The sequence below is a fragment of the Medicago sativa genome, chromosome 8 (assembly GCF_051527215.1).
Source record: "Medicago sativa cultivar Bolivia chromosome 8, Bolivia_mono, whole genome shotgun sequence".
In the NCBI taxonomy this organism is placed as follows: Eukaryota; Viridiplantae; Streptophyta; class Magnoliopsida; order Fabales; family Fabaceae; genus Medicago; species Medicago sativa.
The window spans coordinates 31986571-32000576 of NC_140756.1; the positions used below are offsets into that span (position 1 = coordinate 31986571).

The 14006-nt window shown below is 32.1% G+C and overlaps 3 pseudogenes; 2 read left to right on the forward strand and 1 right to left on the reverse strand.

Moving 5' to 3' along the window:
• Positions 1 to 1286: 1286 nt before the first annotated feature.
• Positions 1287 to 3246, forward strand: LOC146898464 (mediator of RNA polymerase II transcription subunit 15a-like; annotated as a pseudogene).
• Positions 3247 to 4897: 1651 nt separating this feature from the next.
• LOC146898465 (uncharacterized) lies at positions 4898 to 6259 on the forward strand (annotated as a pseudogene).
• A 1323-nt stretch (positions 6260 to 7582) lies between these two features.
• LOC146898466 (F-box protein At4g22390-like) lies at positions 7583 to 8302 on the reverse strand (annotated as a pseudogene).
• Positions 8303 to 14006: the final 5704 nt, after the last annotated feature.

Here is a 14006-nt window from a genome sequence, read left to right on the forward strand (position 1 = left end):
CAATTTTGAGGAAAAAACTGCAAGGACAAACCCTACCAACAACATCCTTTACTGTTTCGAAAATTAAAATTGAGAATCTACCCAAAATGTCACTATAGTCAATCAGATTCATCAAAAATGGGTTTCCAACACCTGTTTTGTGCATAATATAGACACCCGTTTAAGAAAATGTACATATAATAGCAACTTTTAAACAAGCGTGGAAAGAAAATTACACTAAAAGCAATTTAGTTGTGTTCTAGAAATCAGTCCTATGGTAGACGAAGATGTGGGTTGAAGGAGTAAATCCAATATGATAGTTTTGGGGATTAATTTCAGCTATTTTATCTTGATATATGATTATAAATACAACTTTTTATCCTGATAGTGATACATTTTGTAATAATTGAATTTCCACTTATGATTTGTAGTTCTTAGTAGCTTCTAATTTCCAAAACAAGACTTTACTTCAATAATATTAATGGTTGGTAGACCAACATTTGATTTTATTGCTTTTATAATGGAATCTAAATCTCTATTCTGTGTGTTTTCCAACTTTTTTGGTAAAATATAGTAACTTTGAATCTGAATGAAATTTAAAGAAAAACTGTTTTGCTCTTTCTGCAATGCTTTATTTATCGTTGTTCCAAAAATACATCAATCACTCCCCTCTTCATCCTGAAAACAAAAACACCTTCAGTTCATTGAATGTTAATGTTTTCCTTTTCTATTTATTGAAGCAGGATCAAATTCAAATGTATCTATGCAGGAGAATGTTTATCAACGGGTAACTACTAAAATTTTTCCGAATATTTCATCAACAACGATCCTCCTTCCCACCCTTACTTTATGACGTTGATATTTTACCTAAGGCATCGTGAACAAATGTTGTTTAGAAACATCGACTTTTTTCCCATTATTATACAGTTATCTTCAACAAGAGTTTGCAACAATGTTATGTTACTTTCTTATTGCAGCTCCAATTTCTGAAAAACAAATATTTTTCTAACGTCCATCCAATTTACCAAAGGCTTTGTAGAAGGATTCAGGTTTGTGAACTTTTCATTCAGATTATGATTCTAGAAACTTCAGCTTCTAATTACTACTAATTTTTCCTATTTATATAAAGTTTCTTCAGGCTGGTCAAATTTTAAACCCAGGAGAATTGGACTTAGCAAAAGACAATAAGAGTACAATGGAATACGTTTTTTCACTCTTTCGAATGAGTAAAAGCGGGATCACTGCTGGTACGATGGTTCAAGCTATCAAAGTAGATACATTATACATATTTACAAGACCTTTTAAAGATGAACCCGCCGCTGAAGAAAAAGTCACCTGACGTGCAACCAAATCTACAATATATTGACCCGTTAAATTCTACATTTTCTCTAACGGTAATATTCGAAACGTAACTTTCACCAATTTCCAGAAGTATTTGACTCAAGGAAACATCATTTACCAATACAAATTTGTTTGCAGAACAATACGTTTTTACAAGGTAACCAAGCAGGATTACAAATTGCCAGTTCACAAAGCAATATTAGAAATCATCCGTCGATCTTAGGAACTGGCAATGCTGTAGAACACCATACACACCTTACACCAAAAGAACCTCAAACATCTTGTGCAAGTATCAATGCTCCAAGGATTCCAGCAACGGAAACATTTGGTTTGAACACCAGCACTCAGAGCATTTCTCCTTCTCCGTTGGTTAAAGATCAAGTTTATCGTAAATCTGCACCCGGTTCTGATGAGCAAAGTCCTGCAGTGCAGAGACTTATTAAAGCGGTGATTCTGATATTATTTCAGCTTACATCCATTTTGCCTGAAGCTTTGAGTGCAGCTGTTGCTGATATTAAAGAGGTGGTTCATTTGAATGATGCATTACCAGAGGAAAAATTGTTTAATGAACTACCAGAGATGTCGGATGAACTAGTACTACCAGATTTTATTATTCCGGAAGGTGCGGTCTCTCGCCACTGTAGTGTTTAATTTGCATTTCATATTGATGCATGTTCATTAGAAAGATTGTGACTACCATTGATTTGTTTCCTCAGAATGGAAAATGCCTCGCAGCTTTGCTGCAACTGCCTATGATTCTCCTAGCATTTTAGCTAGCACAGGCGACAGTTTCAATCAGTTGACTGAAGCTATGGAATCGAACTTGAATGAATTCATATTTAAAGTAAAGTGTCCTCAACCACTGGTAAATTTCTTCCACGATAAGAAACTACAACAAACTATACCATTATTTATTTTTCACTTTTCTTACAAGAATATCACTGTCACGTTTTTTTTTTAATAGCATATCACTGTCACATTGTTAACTCTAGGAGGAAAATCAGATTTATTTAGAAGAAGTAAGAGATATAAACAATCGGTTATTCGATTGTGAGCTTGTTATTGAAAGGGGAAATGTTAAAAGTGTGCTTGGAGCAGCTACTAAAATAAGTGAAGAATTATCTGTTAATATCCTTTTCAATGCAGTGACTATCAATCAGGACGTCGTATCTCTTTTTACTTCTGATAAAAAGGTTAATGCATTTTTATACTATTTTGAACAATTTGTATCAATTATTTTGAATTAATTTAATCTCGTTGAGTATGTTTATGGGCTCTTCAGTCATTGATCAAACCACTGCGGTTGCTGATTCCTGCTTGTTATCCGTCTTCCTCTCTTGTGATACTTGACAAATTGCCATTGAAAGTCAGGTTAGAGACTATGATTGTATTCTCTTGCAATTATAATTTTGAGTGCCTATCAAGTTATTTTGTTTACTTGGAGAATCTGCTCTAAGTAAACTATTTGCTTCCTATATTAGTTAGTTAGTTAGTGTCAAAAATTTCCTACTATAGATACAAGAATGCTTCATTTTCAGGATAATAAAACAATGCAATATTGATATGTATTGAATTAGATAAGAAATAGATGTTACATGTTAGTCATATGATACATAATACAAGTGTGCAAGTAAATGTTAGGTTTTAATTATATTCAAGCTATGTGGTTTGTGCTTTTAACCAAACAAGAGTTTTCTTAATCTTTCGATTGTCTATCTTTTGTGACTTTTTCTCTTACAGTGACAACCTGAGAGATCTGTTTGAGAGAGCGAAAGGAAAGTTGAGACTTTGAATAAACCATGGTTGATCAAGGATATTGCTAGAGAATGGGAACGTTGTGCTCGAGAAGCCATCCTTGATTACGCACATGCTAATGGTGGCGGAACTTTTACCACATTGTATGGTGGTTGGGTGGTTTGTAAATGATTCATTCTGGTTTGTGGTGTTTGTAAATTGAAGGATGATGCACATTAATAAGTTTGATGAGAACTTGAATTTTATTGTTGTTGTTATTTTACCCCCTCCATTTCAAAATGAGTGTCGTTTTAGGTGTTTACACACATATGCAATGATTAAAAGAAAGAGAATGGTTATTTTACCAAATTATCCTTATTAACTATTGGTTAGTTTTAAAAGTAATACTTTGGAAGTAGTGTGCTGAGTATTAATTGGAGGGTACAATTGAAAAGAAAAATTTATTATTGCATTGGAAATTGAAAGTGACATTCATTTTGAAACAATTTTTTTTGGCTAAAGCGACACTCATTTTGAAACGGAAGGAGTAATTAATTAGTGTTCATAGTCATGTTTCGGGTCATAGTAATGGAAAAGATTGTAAACTATGATCACATACATTTAGAACCTTACATGAAGGTATGAACAAAATAATATTCTTTGATAATTTTCTTTTGTACAAATGGTTAAGGATCTAGCTAGACTTGAATTGTCCCTCTTGTATGGGAAAGAGTTCAAATCTCCTTGAATCCACTAAAATCTCCATGCAGATGCTTGGATATGTTTGGCCTGATAAAGTAAAGGAACAAATCAAGATTTTTGAGAATTTTTCCCCGAGTTGAAGAGTTTATGAATTTTGGGTTGAAAAGTCAAAAAAAAAAAAAAGAATTTTGGGTTGATAAATTAGAGTTAAAAAATGAAGGATGAAAATTTCTCATTTTTTATTTTTAAAAACATGCTTAAATACTTTTTGCCCCTTAACTTAATTTTGAGGTTCAAGTTGATCGCATTATCTTGGTTTTGAATATATTTTCTTTGTCATTTCAAAAAAATAAGAAATTAGGGGGAAAATATTTTATTAAAAGTTATAATAAAATCATATTGTGTTTAGAAGCATGTATACCTTTTTGGCCAATGAATGTTTAACATTTTGTTCATCATATCTATCTGGAATTGAAACTACGTTGAATCGACCTAGCAGAGATGATCAAATGGATTCAACATTGAAATATAATTTGAAATATAATGTTACCTTTTTACATCCTATTGGACGACCTTTAGGTGTGAAAAAAAAAACAAAAGTTCCAGGGAAACGGAGGAGAGTGAATAGAACTAAATTTGACAAGAAAAACTTAACGCAAGCACAAAGATATGTCCTTTCTAACTGTGATGCGGTTTCTCCATATATAGAGTAGGAAAAAAATCATATTTCATTTCCACTGTCATAATTTTTACTGAGCACCTGGAACTTCCAAGAGGCAAAATCAAAAGCAGAGATTGTCACAACTTGAAATTGACAAACAACATGGTCAAAAATTTACTGAGTGGTTTAAACAAAGGGTAATAAGGATTAAATAATTGAAAAAATTTCAAGTTTAGTGACTAATTTTATATTTTTCACTGGTTATGCAATTAATGATTTTAGAATCCACGCAAAAGGGGGGGGGAGAGAGAGAGAGAGAGAGAGAGAGAGAGAGAGAGAGAGAGGTATTTGAAAACACAAAATAGTGGACTAGATAAGACAAATGATAAAAGCACAATGGAAGGGTTGTTAGAAGATGGCGCTAGCTATAGTTAGAAACTATATGAGTTTGTTCCCCCAATAACTGATGTAACGCGAGAAATGATAAACTCTAATTTGAATGAAAAATGGAGACAATGAAAGGATGATTTAAAGGCAGCTGGATTTGGTTTAAGTAAAACAATAGAAGAAGTTGTATCTACATTACATGATGTGAGGGTTGACGAAGTTCAATATCGTAAGTTGGTTGAACATTGGTTCTCTGAAAAGCACAACTAAGTCATACATATTATAAGTAATACACTAAAATGTGTATTATTACGACTAATAATATTTTATACCAATTGTAGAAAGTGAGAGCAATCAATAAACAAAATTGTTCTAAGTATCACAATGTCTATTGTATAGAAATAAAAAGTCTCCCAAAGTTTAACGATGAAAAGGTTTGATTTTTGTATTTTTTTATTGGGTGAGTTGTTTTTAAAAACAATAAACATATAACATGTTTGTTTGGTTTTTAAATGAAAAAGGGAAAAGGAGTGATGCCTGGATGACAAGATATTTACATTGAAACTTGCACACGTAAAGATGGGTCGATTGTCAATGAAAAAGTTGCAAGAATAATTGTAAGTATCTAACAGTTTTGGAATGTAGGATGATTCTTCGTGTTTTAGGTTTGCTTGGATGTTTAAGTACATAATGATTCTCTGTTTCGCAGAATTTTGAAGAATTTTGAATCAAAATCTTGTAATACCATTTGAAAGTATGATATCTTGTTGTTGTTTGATTTAATGTAGTGCCGAATATATATATATATATATATATATATATATATATATATATATATATATATTTGTGTATGCGATATCTGAGATTTAGAACTAGAAAATAATAGCAATGGTAGTGTAATAATGCTTTGTGAGATATGGAAAACCAAGAGTGAATAGAGTATTGTTTGTTGTGTAGCTTGTAAAATATAGTTTCGGTGCTTTTGCATGCTAGCAACAGGATCAACAGATTAAATGCTTGAGTACACACTTTTTCCACTATATTTTTCCAACTGTTTGTGTTTTGATAGCAGCACCAAGATACTCTCGTGCCTTTTCATGCTTGATTGCCAACTGTTTTTAATTCTGTTTTATGTTTCAGTAAGAACTAAAAAAAACATAGTAATGAGGCTGGAACATCTCAATTAACCCAAAACATGTACGATTCTATGTCTTGGAAGGATGACATTTAATTATGTTTTAGATTTCAGGAAGAACTAAAAAAACATAGCAATGAGGCTAGAACATCTCAATTAACCCAAAACAAGTAGGATTCTATGTCTTGGAAGTACAAAGAGCTACAAAGAAGGGGCGTGTGCGATGTATGGGACAATTACCTAAATCTATAAAATCAAATGTTGATTTGTCTGAAAACAAAGAGCTACGTGATAGAGTTAAGACTATCGAGGGATTGTAGTCAATTTTCTAGAGAAGAAAATTTATTAATCTTTGTATAAAAATATAAGTTGTCATTGATTTAAGAGAAATGCATATTGGTGCGAATAACGGTTAAACGAAATTTGATGAAATGTGAGTGTTGTTATTATTATTTATTATTTAAAAAAGTAATTTTAACCTCATCCATCAGTGAATTTCGGAACATGGCATTTATATTATTACATTTTTATGAAAATAATGCTATTTTTATGTTTGAGTTACACAATTAGTTGAATTCATTGAATTTAGCAATACTCCTGATTTAATACTAATCTTTATCTGCAATTTTCGATTTTGTAATATAGGTTACTGATGTTTCAATTGTTCCTTACCCTTTCAATTCCCATGGTCCAAGCAATAATGAAGATAATATAAATGGTATTAAATTAATTCTCACTAAAGTTGTTAATATTTCCTTTGTTTTCTAGGAGTGATATTCTCAATGGAGTGATATTCTATAATGTTCCTGTCTTTCATAGACCTAAAAAGATTTCTTCAGCTAGTATTTAAGTCCACATTCATCACAATATATCACATTACATTCTAGCAGGACAGTTTTATAGATTCTTGTAAAGACAGGAACATTATAGATTCATCAAAATCACACTTAATAGTTTTTATGTTGTTTTTGGTGGCTTAAAGGCATGTAAACTGTAAAGTGCTGATGGCATGTAAAATTATACATGTTTGTATAGTGTGCACAAAGTATTGATTTTGACGCTTTTTCAATCTGTGTCTAAATTTTCTTTATGTTGATCCAAGTTTTCTTTTTCAGGGAAGCATCCATATCACAAGTCTTCTTTTAAAGAGTTGACTCATCCAAATGTGAAGTTTACTTTAGGATTGTCATCGTTCATATATACGTACTATGCATAGGCTTTGCATTTTTATGCAAGTGTACATTAGATGTCATTTGTAATTAAGTTTCTGATAAACATAATATTGATGTTTGTTACTATTAATGGATTATTAGTGTTTCTGATCTGTATATATACTTTTTGTCAAGTCAGTATCTTATTATGAAGCTTTTAGTTATAGATTTAATTTTAAAAATAAAAAAATTGGGACTTTTATTAGCGCTTTTCTGAAAGCGCTATTAAAGGGGGGGTAGTTAAGTTAGCCCTTTCTGGAAAGTGCTAAGAAACATATGTTTAAAAATAGTAAAAAAGAAGGCTATATTAGCGCTTTTCTGAAAACGCTATTGAAACGCTGCTATTTAATAGCGTTTCGAAAGCGCTATTATAGGGGTTTGACCTATAATAGCGGGGGCTTTTTTAGCGCTTCACAAGCGCTATTAAACCCCCTAAATGAATGCTATAAAAGGGGGTATTTTGTAGTAGTGTCTCCAAGAGTTTTTGCGTAGGCTATATATAACCCAGAATGAAACACTTGAGTTAGGATCATCAAATGGTCTACAAGTTGTGAATCGAATCACCTTAAAGTCATCTTTAACGCCGTCATAACCAACAAGATATTGAATGTGATTAACATACGACCGATGATCTACAGAGATAACAGGACTGGAAGGAATTGTCTTGAGTTCGTTGGTAGTTGGATTCCATAAGGTAAGTTTTTCAATTCCATAGTAGTAAGAATGGAGACAAAGAGTGTCATTAACACTCGCTGAACCCAAAATTTCAAAACTAGAGGCATCCTCATCCAAGTCATATATGGTGGGTCATCATTGTCCTCTTGAACAGGTTGTTTGTCATTCCCATCCACTTTCGGCCAATCTAATTTAACTCTATTCTCAAACCTTTCACCAGAAAGAAAATACAAAACATGTTCTTGACGTCTTGTCAGATTTAGGAGAAGAGACGTATCATGATAATAAGAATGGTATTTTGATAAGAAATTATTGCGGTGCATAGTCATCAAATGATGGTTGTCAAATAAGAGAGACCATGACTTACGTGCGCATCCAAATCGTTTCAAAGATTTGATGGGAAGTTTTGACAGAACATGGAAGGAAATATCATTAATTGGGTATATATTTGCTAACCTCAACTTTTATCGGAGTCATCAACGAAATCTCCATCATCTCCAACAAAAAACGTAAATTGAAGGACCAATAATCAATAATAAATTTGGATACAACATTCAATTACCAATCATCCACAAACCAAATTTATTCAATCATATCTGAGAAATCAAAACCCTCTAATTGCCCAACAACCAATAAAAAATCCAAGTTTACATCATCAATTTAAAAACAATATCTATCAGCTTCCCCATCAAAAATAAAAATCCATCAAATTTTGAACTTAAAAAAATAACAGAACATCATTTGACACACATTTGATCAGATCAACAATTCCCTTGATAAAATCATGAACCTTAAGAATTAAATTACAAAATAAAATATCAAAAGTATAAGATCAGATTTAAATTGAATTCTCTTGAAAAAAAAATAAGTTTAATTATATCAATTAAAAATATCAACAAAAAAAAAACACACACACACACACAAGTTAAAAATGCTCAACTAAAACTATGAACTTCAAAAAAACCAAAAATCATTTCACACAAATTCTATCAACAAAATCATTCAAATTAACAAATTGATAAATTCATGAACGCTAACACTAAAAAAATCATTATCCGTTAATAATTGAAGCAACACCTAAATAGATTCTGAAAAAAAAAAATGAATTAGTTATTTAAATCAAATTGAAGAGAAAAACAAAAAACAAATCAATAATAATTTCATTATATGGTTAGTAATTGAAGCAACACCTAAATAATTCAAAGATTTTTCATAGATTTAAAAAATAAAATTAAACAATTTATCAAATCAAATTGAAATTAAATTGAAGTCAAGCTGGGGTTTAATTTGAAGTACCTTGAACAAGACTTTCTTTAAGGTCCTCCTCCTCCTCCTCGTCCTCCTCCTCGTCTCCTCCTCCTCGTCTTCTCCTCCTCTTCTTCTCCTTCTTCTTCTTCTCCTTCTCCTTCTTCTCCTTCTCCTTCTTCTCCTTCTCCTTCTTCTCCTCCTCCTCCTTCTCCTCCTCCTCCTCCTCCTCCTCCTCCTCCTCCTCCTCCTGCTTCTCTTCTTCTTCTTCTCTTCTTCTTCTTCTTCTTCTTCTTCTTCTTCTTCTTCTCCTCCTCCTCCTCCTTCTCCTCCTTCTGCTTCTCCTTCTGCTTCTCCTTCTTCTGCTTCTCCTCCTTCTTCTTCTCCTCCTCCTCCTCCTCCTCCTCCTCCTCCTCCTTCCTCCTCCTGCTTCTTCTTCTTCTTCTTTATGGTGCTAGCTAAGAGTTTGTCTTGTATTTTTCTCATATTCACAGGGAAAGAAATCAAGTGGCCAATGCTTTGGCCAAAAATGGTCAAGGATTAGCCCCTTTTACGTCCCAATGGTGGGGTCAGACCCCTTGCTTTATTTTGCCTTTTCTAGTTAGAGATAAGTCTGGGCAACCTTTCCAAAGGTTCTCTTTTCAGTAACTTTTTTGTATGTGGTCCAGGCCTTAACCTGTCTTTATTTTAATTGCTTGATAAAAAAAAAAGACAGAGAACCGAAAAGAAAAGACACTTATCTTAAAAAAATTGAATGAGATCTATACAAAGACTATAATGAGAAAAAATAATAATATAATTAAATGTAAATTAAATAATAATGTTCTTTTTAAGTTGAAACAATGACCTGATTAAAGATTACTATGAGGTGAGTAAGTTCACAACCATTTAACCTTCATGAATGAATTGTTCTTTTTAAGAGATACATAGCCTAAACATAGTAACTCTTGGAGGAAAACTTATATCGATATAAACGATGAACAAGTGTAGATGGGTGGAGTGTCTCATTAGTTGAATAAAACAATACCACCCACACATTTGTTTTTGTCGTTTGACTTCAACGATGATATTGTCATTAGAACACCCATACCCTCTTAATTAGATGATTGGTTAATAGATTTTTAGTACTGATACACTTGGTGTGATTGAATGAGTCTATTGCTTTCATCTTGAATAATACCGAGACATGTACATTTCACATTTCAATTTTGAGTGCACTTATTGAATAATTTTAGCTTTATCTATTTTTATATTGCAAGCTAGTTAATAAAATCAATGCATTCCAGAATAAAAGGTGGAATTTTAAATGCGCAGAAGCGTGTGCAAGTTTTTAAAGTCAAATAATCGGAGCCTTTTGGTTTAGTTGTTTATCAAAGACAATAAGGTATGTTGATGCTTGTATGGCTTTACAGCTTGTTACCATCAAAGTACTTGAGAGGCTTAAAGCAAGGTAACAATAGTAACTGATCTTCTTTCAATATATTACCATGATAGTTACTATAAGAAATTATTGCAATAGATTGACCATGAATAAGATTTTCGATAATTTATGCTAGTAGTATAGTTGATAGATTGACTATTGTTGATAGATTTCTCCTAGTAGTGTAGTTGTTAACGCTTTGAATTAAATTATTTCATCTCATGTAACATCCAATTATAGCCTCATAAAATGCACTACTAGTACCCATAATAAGTTGGTCTTTCAAAATTGGATTCCAATTCCATGTATTCACGCAGAACTATTATAGTCGTTGGACGAATATGAGTGTTTTGACCTTCATCCAATGTCGTTATCCACCTGTGTGACTTAATGATGATTCGCTTGACGCAGGGAATTCAGGTCCAACCTTTTTTGTAACACGCCATTTCCCCTATAAGTGGAAGTCACACCCATGTTGGTCCTGCGGTTATCTCCAGTATGTTATGTATATTGTAACATCTCTTGATTAAATACAAATTTTATGTTTCAGTCGTTTTTATCTTTTGCGTCTTCTACTTGAACACTTTAATGATGATGTTTTATAATTATAATGTTTATCACCTAGATTCCATTTTTTTGGGGTTCTTTTATTTATTGACATTGTTATATATAAGGATTTGTATGTCTAATGTGGTATGTCTTGTTTTGGTTAATGCTCTGAAGTACAATAGGATTTGACATGATTTAGCTTTTGTTAATTTCTATGTTTGTAAGAATTGATGTTAATCTTAAATATATACGGTATGGAAATATTTTCTGCTTTCTAAATATATTTATTTAATTGCCTAGTTTGTAATTTGATTAATTTCATAAAATAAAAATTCCAAATAATATAGCATCAAGAATGTGATGTGTATACTAATTGTCATTCAGAAATCTATACCAACAAATGATAGGTCGCCAAGTTTGTAGTGACGGAAGTAGTCGTAGGTAAAAACCATTTGTAGTTCTATACTTGCCTCCAAATCCATAGGTAAAAAAACATTTCTAGTTCTGAATAGGATCTATGTCTACGTTCAAAATCCGTAGGCAAAACCTAATTGTTTTGACCAACAACTAAGTTTCATCACTATAGGCAATACCAGTATCGACCACGAAAAAATGGCCGTAGGTATAGCTCTTTGGAGCTATACCTAAGAAGAAAGGGCGTATACTTACAGTTTTTGTTGTCACTAAATGTCAAGTTTCTTATAATGAATTTTGACTTAATAACAGAAACATGTGACATGCTATATAGTTAGTTTTTTTCATTGATCTCTCTGAAGAGGTATATGATTATGGCTACTAGGATTCTACTTTTTACTAAAAGTGGCATTTCAAATGCTCACATTACAAGAATAGGTATGTGCTGAAATTCGAAACTATTTAATCATATGAATTTTGCTTTATAAATTTTATTTACTTTGGTCGTTAACTCTCTATCTACAAATTGATATGATTTCTATTTCAATTGTAAGAATGTAGAAATAAAACCATATTCAAGTGTAATAAGGATCATATCTATGTTTGAATTTCATCACATTCTACATAAACTATCTATGTCACTATGCTTAATTTTGGGCATTTGTTTTTGCTTTTCTTTTGCAAATTAGCTAATAAAATCAAAATATACCAAAATAAAAAGTAGAATTTGAAATGCATAAAATTGTGTTCCAGTAGTTGAAGTTAAATAATATATAAGTTAAGCTTTTCTATTTAGATGCTAATTAATGACAATCAGAGTTTTGTCAACCAGGATGTTTTGGTAAGTAAGTGTTGGTGTGTTTTCTTTGTATGCAATAAAATATGCTACCTGATTAAGATAACAAGGTTTAGTATTCCCGTAAAGATTGAAAATCATAAGAAGTATACAAGCAATCGGAAAATAGGAGAAGGGAAAATGAAGTGAGTGAACATCCAATCTGATTTTCAGATTTTGTATCATTTCTTAACGATTTAAATATTACATAGGATATTTCTGTTGTCGATTTTGTCAATAAAATTGTGGTGATGTTACCTCAAATGTACATGTGGAGGGAAGAATGAGTTATGCTATGACCGAGGATCACGATAGTTATTTATTGCATGCTCTCCTTTCTGCTGTTGTTTTCGAGAATTTACATAAGTTTGTTCGATTACTAAATTTCCTATTGTAAGAAATAAGGAACTTACACAGATAATTTTGAATGATTGACCTAACAGTTAACATTACTCCATAATTGACACTACAACGGGTTTTCGACATTAAATAACACAACAAAAATTATATTGATCTCTTTCTTTAATTCCATAATCTTCATGTCTTTAGTTACAAGAATAATGATTAATATAATTTTTGTTCTGTTATTTAATATCCAAATCACCTACAATTACATTGTTCATGATAATTACAAAAATTATATTGATCTCTACTGCAATGGGTTTTCCATAATGTTCCTTTCTTTCATAGACCTAAAAAGATTTCTTCAGCTGATATTTAAGTCTATTGATAGAGATCTGGCAAGTGTACCAAAAGCTATCGAAGTAGTAAAAATATCGATCCATAAGGACTGTGTTAATTTCAATTGTAGCAAGCGCGTTATACGTTAGGATGTGTAAAGTTTGTATTTGGTTGCCCTAGGCAGTAAGGTTTGGTTTTAATCAGGTTTGATTAAAGTAGAAAGAGTTTGAAAGAAAATTATATTGAGATGAATGGTTAAGCCGGTGAATCCACTATTGCTTTATATGAAAAAGTCTTCCTCTCTCTACTCTCAATTACTACTCAGTTTTTACGATAAATTAACTAAGTGACTTTGATCAATCTCTCGCATCAAAGCCCTTTCCTAAGTTATAACCCTATTAATCTCTTAACGTGATTGAATAATTGCGGAAGCAATTTTGGAACGTTAATTCATGTATCATAACCCTCAATTTCCTATCTCTAGGCTCCTAGTGTTGAGTTAAACAAAATTACTATTTCAGGATTAAAAGCTAGGGCTAGTAGTCATTCAATTCCTAAGATCAATTCATGTGATTGCAAGAAGCTAGGGCTAGTAGTCATACAAAACAATAATCATGAAAAGCAATAAACACAAGTAATTCTGAATAAAAACTGAATAGCATTGATTATAGAGAGAGTTCAACTACAAAATCATATATCACAAAAGTTTCATCATGGCTTAACCAAACTAAAGGTTTAGCTACTCATAGCTAAACAATCATAAGAAATAACAAGAGAAAACATACATAAATCTAACCAACGGGGTGTTGGTATGAGATTCAGGGCTCGTTCCTTGGTCTCCTGTCGTCCTTAGTGCTCAAAATCGCAATAATAATCTGTACCCAAAACCCTTGCTAGCAGCTGGATATTTATAGAAAGAAATTAGGGTTTCAGAAAAAACCCATCATCGTGCCACGTTACGGGCTGGTCGTGGCACGATGCTTCATTAATCCTACGTGGCAGCAGACAAAATCAACCATCGTGGCACGTTGCATATT